General features: G+C 36.4%; 1 protein-coding gene across 12 annotated transcripts in view; it reads left to right on the forward strand.

Moving 5' to 3' along the window:
• The window catches only part of Cep128 (centrosomal protein 128), a 379,822-nt gene that overhangs the window by 20,761 nt on the left and 346,910 nt on the right, over window positions 1–12,151 (forward strand). The window lies entirely within an intron of this gene.

Below are 12,151 nucleotides of genomic sequence, written 5' to 3' on the forward strand. Positions count from 1 at the left end.
TTTAAAGATGGTTTATTTTAAAGTTACATATGCTCATTGTTTTAAAAAAACAAAAGTGTGAAAGCCTCTCTCAGTCCCACTCCAAAGAGATAACAATTTTGACACTTTCTTGTATATCTTTCCAAACATTTTCTATGCATGTACAAACATAAATATAAGTGATTGCTTTAAAAATGGCATGATATAAAATGTTATGCAATTGCTTTTCATTTAACTGTTATATCACTCTCCATATAACATTGTATAGCTCTACCTTCTTTTAAGTTACATAATCTGTGAATATGGTCTAGTTTTTTCTTTTGTTACGAACAGTATAGCAATGACCATTATATACATATTTGTATAATCCCATAGCATTCTTGGAAATAGAATTGTTGGGTTAAAGGATGTGTGCACTTAAAAGTTTGCTAGATATTTCAAAATTACCAATTTATATTTATTTCATCTGGGGATTTAAGATGGAAAGAGACTCAAGAATTCTGGAGAGGATTCCAAGATGGCGGCTAGAGGTAGGAAGCAGAAAGCGAGCCTCCTATAGTGAAATCTTGGAGAGACGCTGGAGACACACTTTGCAGGCATAATCACTGAGAAAAGGCATAACTTTGACCCCTCCACACCTCCAGCCGGCGTAGAGAATCTCCACTTCATGTTAAACGGAGAAACGAGCCGCCAGTGGCCGGCACCCACTGGGAAGACGTGGACCAGGTGAGCTTCACGGTACCGCGGTACCCCCACAGACAAGCCTGGGCCAGAGCAGCATAGCCCCCTGGACAGACTGACCTCCACCTGGGGAAAAAAAGAGAAACTGAGTAATAAGCAATAAGAACAATTAAGACACGCTGGAAAGAGGGTGGGGCGCCCTGAGTGCTGAAGATTGGGGGAAGGGAATCCTTCCCGGGACTGGAAATAAACAAGCCGGGCAGGCCGGAGAGCCTCTGGCGGGAGCGGGGCGCGCACCCAGCATCCAGGAGCGGGGAAGCTTGTGAGAGTGGTGGAGGGAGAAAAACAACACAGGAGAGGAGGGAAGACCCACTTCCCACATGAACTGTAAATAAACATGGCAGCCGGCAGGAGCAGCAGCACCGCCCAGTAAGCAGGAGCAGGAAAGCTTGTGAAAGTGGCAGGAGAGGGGGGAAGACCCACCTCCCACATGAACTGTAAATAAACACGCAGGCCTGACAAGGCGGGGGCAGTGTCACCTTTCCCAGTGCTTGGAAAGGGGAAAGCCTGTAGCAGAGGCTCCCGCACAGGAGAACTCTGAACAAACAAAGCCTGTGGGACCAGGTGAGTGCTAATTTCACCCCAGAGATCTGCATAAATAACACTGCCAGCTACAGCAGGCTGAGAGCAGCAGGCAGGCAAGCCACAGTTGCAGATACCACTCTCAGAACTGTCTCCAGACTCTTTTTTTTTCTTTTTCTCCCTACCTTTGATGAGAGAACAACTGAATTACACCTGCAAGCCGAAAAACTTACTGAAACTGTATTGCATTTGAACTTGGGACACTTGGTGGGGCTTTTTGTGTGTGTGTGTGTGTGTGTGAGAGTGTGTAGTTTTGTTCTACTTTATGAATCCCCTGTAATGAGACAACTACAGAACAACATCTGAGGCACCAACTTCAGGACTGGAGATTGAGACGGACACCCAAATTATTAAGACTGAAACTGCATTGCATATAAACTTGGAAGTTTTTTGTTTTTTTTTTTTAATTTTCTATTTTCCATTTTATTTTAATTCGTTTTTATATATAGATATTTCTTTCATTTACTTATTTTTAATTTTTTTATCTTTGATTTTCAATCCTCTCTCTGTCTCTCTAATGTCTGTTCAGCTTACTGTCAATTAGTACCCTAACACTCCCTGTTTATACCTTTGAAACTTTCTTGTCTGATACCTTGTTCTGCTTTCTCCCTCTTGTCTGTATATTTGTTTTCCCCTTTTCTTTAACTTCTTGCTTTCCATCTCAGCTCACCCTTCCATTCTAAATATTACCATTGTTATTATTACAAGCTAGAAAATACTTAATTGTACACAGTACAGGGACAGTAACAACACCAAAGACAATGATGGGAAGACAGAAAAAACAGGGAAACCAATTTTCCCACAGCAAAAAATTAGTACAGGAACCAGAGGGGAATGAAGAGAACAGAAACTCAGATCCAGACTCCAACAAAATGAAGATAAACTATGTCAAAGGACCCAATGAAGCCCACAAGAATAATTTAAAAGAAGACATACTACAAGTACTCAATGAGAATTTTATAGAGATGATACTGGATATGGTAAACCAAAATGTATAGGAGACACTCAAGAAATTCCAAGACAACAAAAATAGAGAATTTGAAAAAGCAAAAGAAGAAATAAAGGAAACCATAGAAGCACTGTATAAACACCAAAGTGAAAGAGAAAACACAATGAATAAACGGATAAATGAACTTAAGACAAAAATAGACAACATTAAAGAGGAAAACTGCCAGGATATGGAAAACCTCAGAAAAAAGAATGAAACAGAACTGCAAAACAAAACGGAAGGCCAATCCAGCAGAATAGAACAAACAGAAGACAGAATCTCAGAACTTGAAGATGAAATGGTAATTAAGGGAAAAACTGAAGAACTATTAATTAAACAACTCAAGACCTGTGAAAAGAAAATGCAAGAACTCACCGACTCCATCAAAAGACCAAACTTGAGAATCATGGGCATCGAAGAAGGAGAAGAGGTGCAAGCGAAGAGAATGCGTAATATATTCAACAAAATAATAATGGAAAATTTCCCAAATCTAGAGAAAGATATTCCCATACAGATGCAAGAGGCCTCCAGGACACCAAACAGACCAGATCAAAGTAGAACTACTCCACGACATATCATCATTAAAACAATAAGTTCAGAAACTAAGGAAAGAATATTGAAGGCTGTAAGAGAGAAAAAACAAGTAACATACAAAGGTAAACCCATCAAAATCACAGCAGACTTCTCAACAGAAACATTAAAAGCAAGAAGAGCGTGGGGTGAGATCTTCCGGGCACTGAATGAAAATAACTTCAACCCCAGGATACTCTACCCAGCAAAGCTATCATTCAAAATAGATGGAGCAATAAAAGTCTTCCATGATGAGCAGAAACTAAAACAATATGTGACCACAAAGCCACCATTACAAAAGATTCTGCAAGGGATCCTGCACACAGAAAGTGACACCCAACTTAACCATGAAAAGGCAGGCAGCACCAAACCACAGGAAAAGAAAAAGCAAGACAGTAGAGAGTAACATCAAGTTAGGTACACACAATCAAACCTTCAAACAACTAAGATAACTAAATGGCAGGAATCACCACATACCTATCAGTACTAACGCTTAATCTTAATGGACTTAATTCACCCATCAAAAGACACCGTTTGACAAAACGGATTAAAAAAGAAGATCCAACAATTTGTTGCTTACAGGAGACTCATCTCACCGACAGAAATAAGCATATGCTTAGGATGAAAGGCTGGAAGAAGATTTACCAAGCCAATGGTCCCCGAAAGCAGGCAGGAGTAGCAATACTTATCTCTGACAAAGTAGACTTCAAACCTACATTGATCAAATGAGATAAAGAAGGACATTCCATACTAATAAAAGGGGAAATAGACCAAAAGGAAATAATAATTATCAACCTGTATGCACCCAATGTCAACGCACCCAATTTCATCAAACATAACCTGAAAGACCTAAAAGCATATATAAACGCCAACACAGTGGTCGTGGGAGACTTTAACACCCCATTATCATCAATAGATAGGTCATCCAAACAAAAAATCAATAAAGAAATCCAAGATCTAAAATATGCAATAGATCAAATGGACCTAGTAGATGTATACAGAACATTTCATCCAACCTCTACACAATATACATTCTTCTCAGCAGCCCATGGAACCTTCTCCAAAATAGATCATATCCTAGGGCACAAAGCAAGCCTCAGCAAATATAAGAGAATAGAAATAATACAGTGCATACTATCTGACCACAATGCAGTAAAAGTAGAACTCAACAACAAAAGTAAAGACAAAAAACATGCAAACAGCTGGAAACTAAATGACTCATTACTTAATGAAGAATGGATCATTGATGAAATAAAAGAGGAAATTAAAAAGTTCCTGGAAGTCAATGAAAATGAAAACACAACCTACCGGAACCTATGGGACACAGCTAAGGCAGTCCTGAGAGGAAAGTTTATACCCATGAGTGCATATATTAAAAAGATTGAAAGATCCCAAATCAATGACCTAATGATATGTCTCAAACTCCTAGAAAAGCAAGAACAAGCAAATCCCAAAACATTAGGAGAGAAATAATAAAAATAAGAGCTGAAATCAACGAAATAGAAACCAAGAAAACCATACAAAGAATTAATGAAACAAAAAGTTGGTTCTTTGAAAAAATAAACAAGATCGGTAGAACCCTGGCAAACCTGACTAAAATGAGGAGAGAAACAACCCAAATTAGTAGAATTAGGAATGCAAAAGGGGAGATAACAACAAACACCATGGAAGTCCAGGAAATCATCAGAGACTACTTCGAGAACCTATATTCAAATAAATTTGAAAATCTTAAAGAAATGGACAGATTTCTAGATACATAGGATCATCCAAAACTGAACCAAGAGGAAATTAATCACCTGAATAGACCTATAACTCAAAATGAAATTGAAGCAGCAATCAAGAGTCTCCCCAAAAAGAAAAGTCCAGGACCTGATGGATTCTTTGCTGAATTCTATCAGACCTTTAAAGAAGAACTGATACCAACCCTCTTTAAACTGTTCCATGAAATAGAAAGGGAAGGAAAACTGCCAAACACATTTTATGAAGCCAGTATTACACTTATCCCAAAACCAGGCAAAGACACCTCCAAAAAGGAGAACTATAGGCCAATCTCCTTAATGAACATTGATGCAAAAATCCTCAACAAAATAATGGCAAACCGAATTCAGCGACACATCAAAAAGATTATTCACCACAACCAAGTAGGCTTCATCCCAGGGATGCAGGGGTGGTTCAATATATGAATATCAATAAATGTAATAAACTACATTAACAGAAGCAAAGACAAAAACCACTTGATCATCTCAATAGATGCAGAAAAAGCCTTTGATAAGATCCAACATCATTTCATGATAAAAGCTCTAAGAAAACTAGGAATAGAAGGAAAGTTCCTCAACATTATAAAAGCTATATATGACAAACCTACAGCCAGCAGTATACTTAATGGAGAAAAACTGAAACCATTCCCTCTAAAATCAGGAACCAGACAAGGATGCCCACTATCTCCACTCCTATTCAACATAGTACTGGAATTCCTAGCCAGAGCAATTAGGCAAGAAGAAGGAATAAAAGGAATACAAATAGGTAAAGAAACTGTCAAAATATCCCTATTTGCAGACGACATGATCCTACACCTTAAAGTCCCAAAAACTCTACTCAGAAGCTTCTAGACATCATCAATAGCTATAGCAAGGTAGCAGGATATAAAATCAACATAGAAAAATCATTAGCATTTCTATACACTAACAATGAGCAAACGGAAAAGGAATGTATGAAAACAATTCCATTTACAATAGCCTCAAAAAAAAATCAAATACCTAGGTGTAAACCTAACAAAAGATGTGAAAGACCTCTACAAAGAAAACTATACACTTCTGAAGAAAGAGATTGAGGAAGACTATAGAAAGTGGAGAGATCTCCCATGCTCATGGATTGGTAGAATCAACATAGTAAAAATGTCGATACTCCCAAAAGTAATCTACATGTTTAATGCAATTCCCATCAAAATTCCAATGACATTCATTAAGAGATTGAAAAATCTGTTAAATTTATATGGAAACACAAGAGGCCACAAATAGCCAAGGCAATACTCAGTCAAAAGAACAATGCAGGAGGTATCACAATACCTGACTTCAAGCTATATTACAAAGCAATAACAATAAAAACAGCATGGTACTGGCACAAAAACAGACATGAAGACCAGTGGAACAGAATAGAGGATCCAGATATGAAGCCACACAACTATAACCAACTTATCTTTGACAAAGGAGCTAAAAATATACGATGGAGAAATAGCAGCCTCTTCAACAGAAACTGCTGGGAAAACTGGTTAGTGTGCAAAAAACTCAAACGAGATCCATGTATATCACCCTATACCAAGATTAACTCAAAATGGATCAAGGATCTTAATATCAGACCCCAAACTCTTAAGTTGATACAGGAAAGAGTAGGAAATACTCTGGAGTTAGTAGGTATAGGTAAGAACTTTCTCAATGAAACCCCAGCAGCACAGCAACTAAGAGATAGCATAGATAAATGGGACCTCATAAAGCTAAAAAGCTTCTGTTCACCAAAAGAAATGGTCTCTAAACTGAATAGAACGCCCACAGAGTGGGAGAAAATATTTGCCAACTATACATCAGACAAAGGACTGATAACCAGAATATATAGGGAACTTAAAAAACTAAATTCTCCCAAAACTAATGAACCAATAAAGAAATGGGCAAGTGAGCTAAACAGAACTTTCTCAAAAGAAGAAATTCAAATGGCCAGAAAACACATGAAAAAATGCTCACCATCTCTAGCAATAAAGGAAATGCAAATTAAAACCACACTAAGATTCCACCTCACCCCTGTTAGAATAGCCATCATCAGCAACATCACCAACAACAGGTATTGGTGAGGATGCAGGGAAAAAGGAACCCTCTTACACTGTTGGTGGGAATGTAGGCTAGTACAACCACTCTGGAAAAAAATTTGGAGGCTACTTAAAGAGCTAGACATCGATCTACCATTTGATCCAGCAATACCACTCTTGGGGATATACCCAAAAGACACAGGTTACTCCAGAGGCACCTGCACACCCATGTTTATTGCGACACTATTCACAATAGCCAAGTTATGGAAACACCCAAGATGCCCCACCACTGACGAATGGATTAAGAAAATGTGGTATCTAGACACAATGGAATTCTATGCAGCCATGAAGAAGAACGAAATGTTATCATTTGCTGGTAAATGTATGGAATTGGAGAACATCATTCTGAGTGAGGTTAGCCTGGCCCAAAAGACCAAAAATCGTATGTTCTCCCTCATATGTGGACATTAGATTAAGGGCAAACACAGCAATGGGATTGGACTATGAGCACATGATAAAAGCGAGAGCACACAAGGAAGGGGTGAGGATAGGTAAGACACCTAAAAAATTAGCTAGCATTTGTTGCCCTTAACGCAGAGAAACTAAAGCAGATACCTTAAAAGCAACTGAGGCCAATAGGTAAAGGGGACCAGGAGCTAGAGAAAAGGTTAGATCAAGAAGAATTAACCTAGAAGGTAACACCCACGCACAGGAAATCAATGTGAGTCAATGCCCTGTATAGCTATCCTTATCTCAACCAGCAAAAACCCTTGTTCCTTCCTATTATTGCTTATACTCTCTCTACAACAAAATTAGAGATAAGGGCAAAATAGTTTCTGCTGGGTATTGAGGGGGTGGTGGAGAGGGAGGGGCGGAGTGGGTGGTAAGGGAGGAGGTGGGGGCAGGGGGTAGAAATGAACCAATCCTTGTATGCACATATGAATAATAAAATAAAAAGAAAAAAAAAAGTATTCTGGAATAAGTGACATATTTTATTAATGTTTTGCCAATTCGTTTTTCCTTTGTTTCGAATTCACTTACTTTTTTAAACTCTTAGAAAACCAAGTAAATTTGCTTATTCATGTTTTCAATGGGTGGTATGCATTGTAATAAGAAGATTAATATTACATTTATATAATAATGCTTGTTTTATATGTGTTTGTACTGTATTGCATTGTCACATTACGCCCAAGTTGTAACTGATGACTTGTTTTCCTCTTACCAAGCAATGGTATAGTCATTATTACTTGCTTGTAATTGGAAACTAATTTCTTGAACACAAAGAAATATGCCTGCTCTGATAAAGGTTTGTACTCTTTCATTTAGAAAATACACTTGGACATTTTTGAATCAACAGGATTTTTATGATTTATGATGTGTTTCAAAGATGGAGCTATAGAATTTATATATTTGGATAGTGCCATGAACTGTTTTAGGCTAATTACCTTATTAATAATGTAATTATTTCTTTGCTTTTTAATTTATTTGTGAAAAATTGAAAACATTGTTGTTAACTAGTAGCAGAGAACAATCCTACCTTGTCAAGTTGGATATAAGACCCCTATTTATGGTAGCAAATTTCCTTTGAATTGGGCAATTGTGAAATGTAATTATGTATTAGAGAAACTTGTGTAAAATAAGTGTTTAAGGCACAAACTGTGTCCTACTGTGGAATTAAGTGTCTGTGGTAGACCTAGAGTTGAGTAATGCTGAATTTTCTGGGGAGTGGTTTTATTCATGGGAAGTTAACAGGTTTTTATTTGCATCTGAGTTGTAAGTATGTAGGTTGCAAAGCTAGTCACATAAAAAATAAGGCAGAGGAGAGCAAGAGTCTTTCTTTTTGCTACAGGCTGTTCCTTAGTCTTTATCTAGTTTTTCCTCCTTAGTTTCCTTAAATTCTTGTTCTGTTAAAACAGTTTATAATGATTTTTTTCCCTTTAGCATAACCAAAGACTGTCACTCATTGCTTTTGCAGGGCAGTAGACCAAGATTTTTGACAAGCCTTTCTCCCTGATTTGTAGTATTCTGGGTCCTTCCCATCCCTCCCCAAGGAAAATTTACAAATCAATAGACACACATTGCCTCTTCTCCAGAAGTCCTCCTCACACTTACCCAAGATCTACAGGGTCCTTGTTTCAAGCACACAAGATCTGTTCATTTCAGATCATCAAACCAACTCTTAGAAGAGTCTGAAAGAGTAGGATTCATAAAAAAAAAACAAACAAAAAAAAACAACAAAAAAAAACTCAGTCAATATAGCAATAATTTTCATCCTACCACTTAAAAGTTACTGTGGGGAAGCAAAGGCCATAACCCACAGAAAGGCATGCAGCCTAGGAAGAGGTTTTTTCACAAGTGATTCTAATTGGCCCCTCACTGAAAACTGATTTAATCACATGATATTTCCTGGAGGAATATATCAGGCCAAACATGGTCTTTCTGTTTATAATTGTCAAGTCCTGAAAGTATATGGTAATATATATTGATTTTTAAAATCAATATATACTCTGTTTCTGGAAGGAGCATGAGAGCATGGAGAGTGGAATTTTTTTCTTTTGGAGACTGAGCTGCAATGAATACAAATCCTCTTAATGTGGAACATGCTTTTTTATTTTTTATTTTTATAAGTCCTGTAATAGGTTAATCCATTTTTTTTTTTGTGGTCCTGGGGTTTGAACACAGGGTTCATGATAGGCAGGAGCTCCACCACATGAGCCACTCCGCCAGCCCTTTTTTTGTGTTGAGTGTTTTTCACATAGGGTCTCTTGAACTGTTTACCTGGGGCCTGCTTTGACCTGCGATCATCCTGAAATCTGCCACTTGAGTGGCTAGGATTGATTATAAGCATGAGCCACCAGTGGCCCCAGTTAATCCATTTTTTAACCAGTGTTCAACTGTTAGAAAAAAATTCACCATGCTGAATATCCATTGTCTAGCTAAAATTAGTATTCTCTTTTAAAACATAAAGAAATTTCCTAGAAAATGAAATTCATTCTTCTGCCCCAGGGAAGACAAGAACTTTTATTATTAACTTAGATTTTTAAAAATGATTTTATTGCTAAGCCTCAGGAAATCGATATGAGTGATATATATGTATTTAAATATTTATTTTCTTGGGACTTAACTTTGTGAACATAATTGATCAATGGGTGAGTTTGGAAATGCAAATATTTGGTGCAGTGTTTTCCTCTTGTGATGATTTCCCCCAACAAGAAAACTATAAGGATTTTTCCTTTTGACCTTATAAAGCCTAAGGGTAATGATGGTGTTAGGTTACTTTTTGGACTACTTTCCCTGAAATAGCCATGATTTTACTCTCATTCACTTTAAATTTTATAGCCTCCAATCCTAAATTTATTTTTATTTTATGTTCTGATTCACTTTTTATTAGCATATATTAATTGTACAAAGTAATGGGTTTCAATGTCACATTTTCATACATGGATATATTTTGATCATATTCTCTCCCCATTACTGTATTTTGTCTTTTCTCTCTTGTTTCCCCTGATTCCCTTCCTCTTCCCAAATAGTCTTTCTTCACTTTCATATCTCTTTTCTTTTTAGTCTAGATTCTACACATGAGAGAAAAAATGCAATATCTGTCTTTCTGAGTCTGGCATATTTTACTTAACATGATGATCTCTGTTCCATCCATTTTCCTATAAATGGCATGATTTCATTTTTTCCTTATAGCTGAATAATATTCATTGTGTATATAAACTACATTTTCTTTATTCATTCATCTATTGATGAGTACCAGGCTGATTTCATATTTTGACTGTGAATAGTGCCATGATAAACATGGGTAGGCAGGTGTCTATATTATATACTGACGTTGATTATCTAATCCTAAACTTAATTCTTTATAATACATGAAGGCCTGCTGTGAGGAATTAAAAAGCGTTAAAGGATTATGAGTTCTCTGATTTTTCATGGAGGAGCAATACCTAAGTTTTCATAGTCTCTTCAGGAACTTTTTTATAAGTTTAGTATGTCCCAGATGTTTTTTCTGTATTAATTCAGTTAATGTTCTTAACTGTGCTATAAGAAATACTATTAACATTCTCATTTTCTAGATAAGAAACTGATTCACAGAATGGTCGCTAACTTACCTGTATAGTCTTTTAAGTGACAATGCCTAGGGTAGAATGATATTCAGAACCTAGCATCAGGATTCATTTATCTTACGGAGTCATGGTTACATTTTCATGATGCAACAAATTTACATTTCTGAAAACTGGGACTTTAGATTAAAAGTTTGAAGGATTATATAATTGCATGTTGAGAAACTAGATTTTAGAAATTGTTTTAATTTATTACAAAACAGAAGCTCACTGTCACTAAAGTCATCAATACATAGCCAGTACAGTGTCCAGAATGAAAGTTAGGTGGGCAGAAAGAGAATTGGGAAGAAGTTTGTTGCTGAGTTAGGACTGGCATTGAGGTGTTGTGAGAGAGATAGCAATTTTAGCTACTGTGTAAGCAATGTGGTAGATTCTATGAGTTGGCTGTACCAGCACTGATTTTCTCATTTGAGTAACAACTATTGGATTTTTTTTTTTTACTAACTTTTCCTGTAGCAGTTTCAGTTGGGTAGTCTAATTTAAGAGTCTTTGGGCTTCATAAATTTCATGACCTTAAGGAAGTGTCATCCTGCATTGTTTCTCATTGCTGGAATTTCTTGGGTGGTCTGAGAACATTTGGGCCAAAAAATATATGTGAAAGTTTCATTTAAATAACTTCTGTGGAGATTTGGAACAAGTTATACTTCTTAGTGTTAGAATACTTGTAGAACTGTGCAACCAATTAGTTTAGTGTATAAAATTCTTCTAGAATTGTGTCTCCCTATACAAGATGGAATAGGGTATATTCTTGTGCTAGTGTTATAAAAATAGAATGCCTAAAAGACAGAATATTTAACACAAAATATTCAACATAAAATGTTATTACTGTCTGAGGTTGATTTGACTAAAGTAGGTAAGAGTAAGTATAGAAGAATGCAGTTCTCTTGATTCAAATAAGCATATTAAATTCATTTTTAAGGTGAGGATTGACTAAAATGAAGTATCAAATTAGAGTTTAGAGACTTGAATTAATAAGTAGTATTTTTTCCTAATTAAGTACTGTGATTATAATTTCCCTTTGGACCTAATAAGGATGTTGCTATCTGGTATGGACTTTGTAAAATGTTGAATGTTAAATAATAAAGCCCAGTTTTTTCCTTTATTTAATGGGTTTCCATTGTCAACATATACATAGTGACACTACAAAAGGATGATGTTAATGGTTTAAAGTCAGGCATTTGCCACTTACCATATCCCAGAGTTGATTGTATCTGCTCCTTCTCTGGCTGAGCTTCTCTAATTCACTAATCAACTGATAGTAAGAACCGCTCATGATCTTTCTATAACTTTAATATTTACTAATAAGAGTCTGTGGATAAGAATTTTTTACCAATTAAATTCTGTTAAGACATTCTTTTTGTCAATGTATTT

This window comes from Castor canadensis, chromosome 3 (assembly GCF_047511655.1).
Source record: "Castor canadensis chromosome 3, mCasCan1.hap1v2, whole genome shotgun sequence".
Classification (NCBI taxonomy): domain Eukaryota; kingdom Metazoa; phylum Chordata; class Mammalia; order Rodentia; family Castoridae; genus Castor; species Castor canadensis.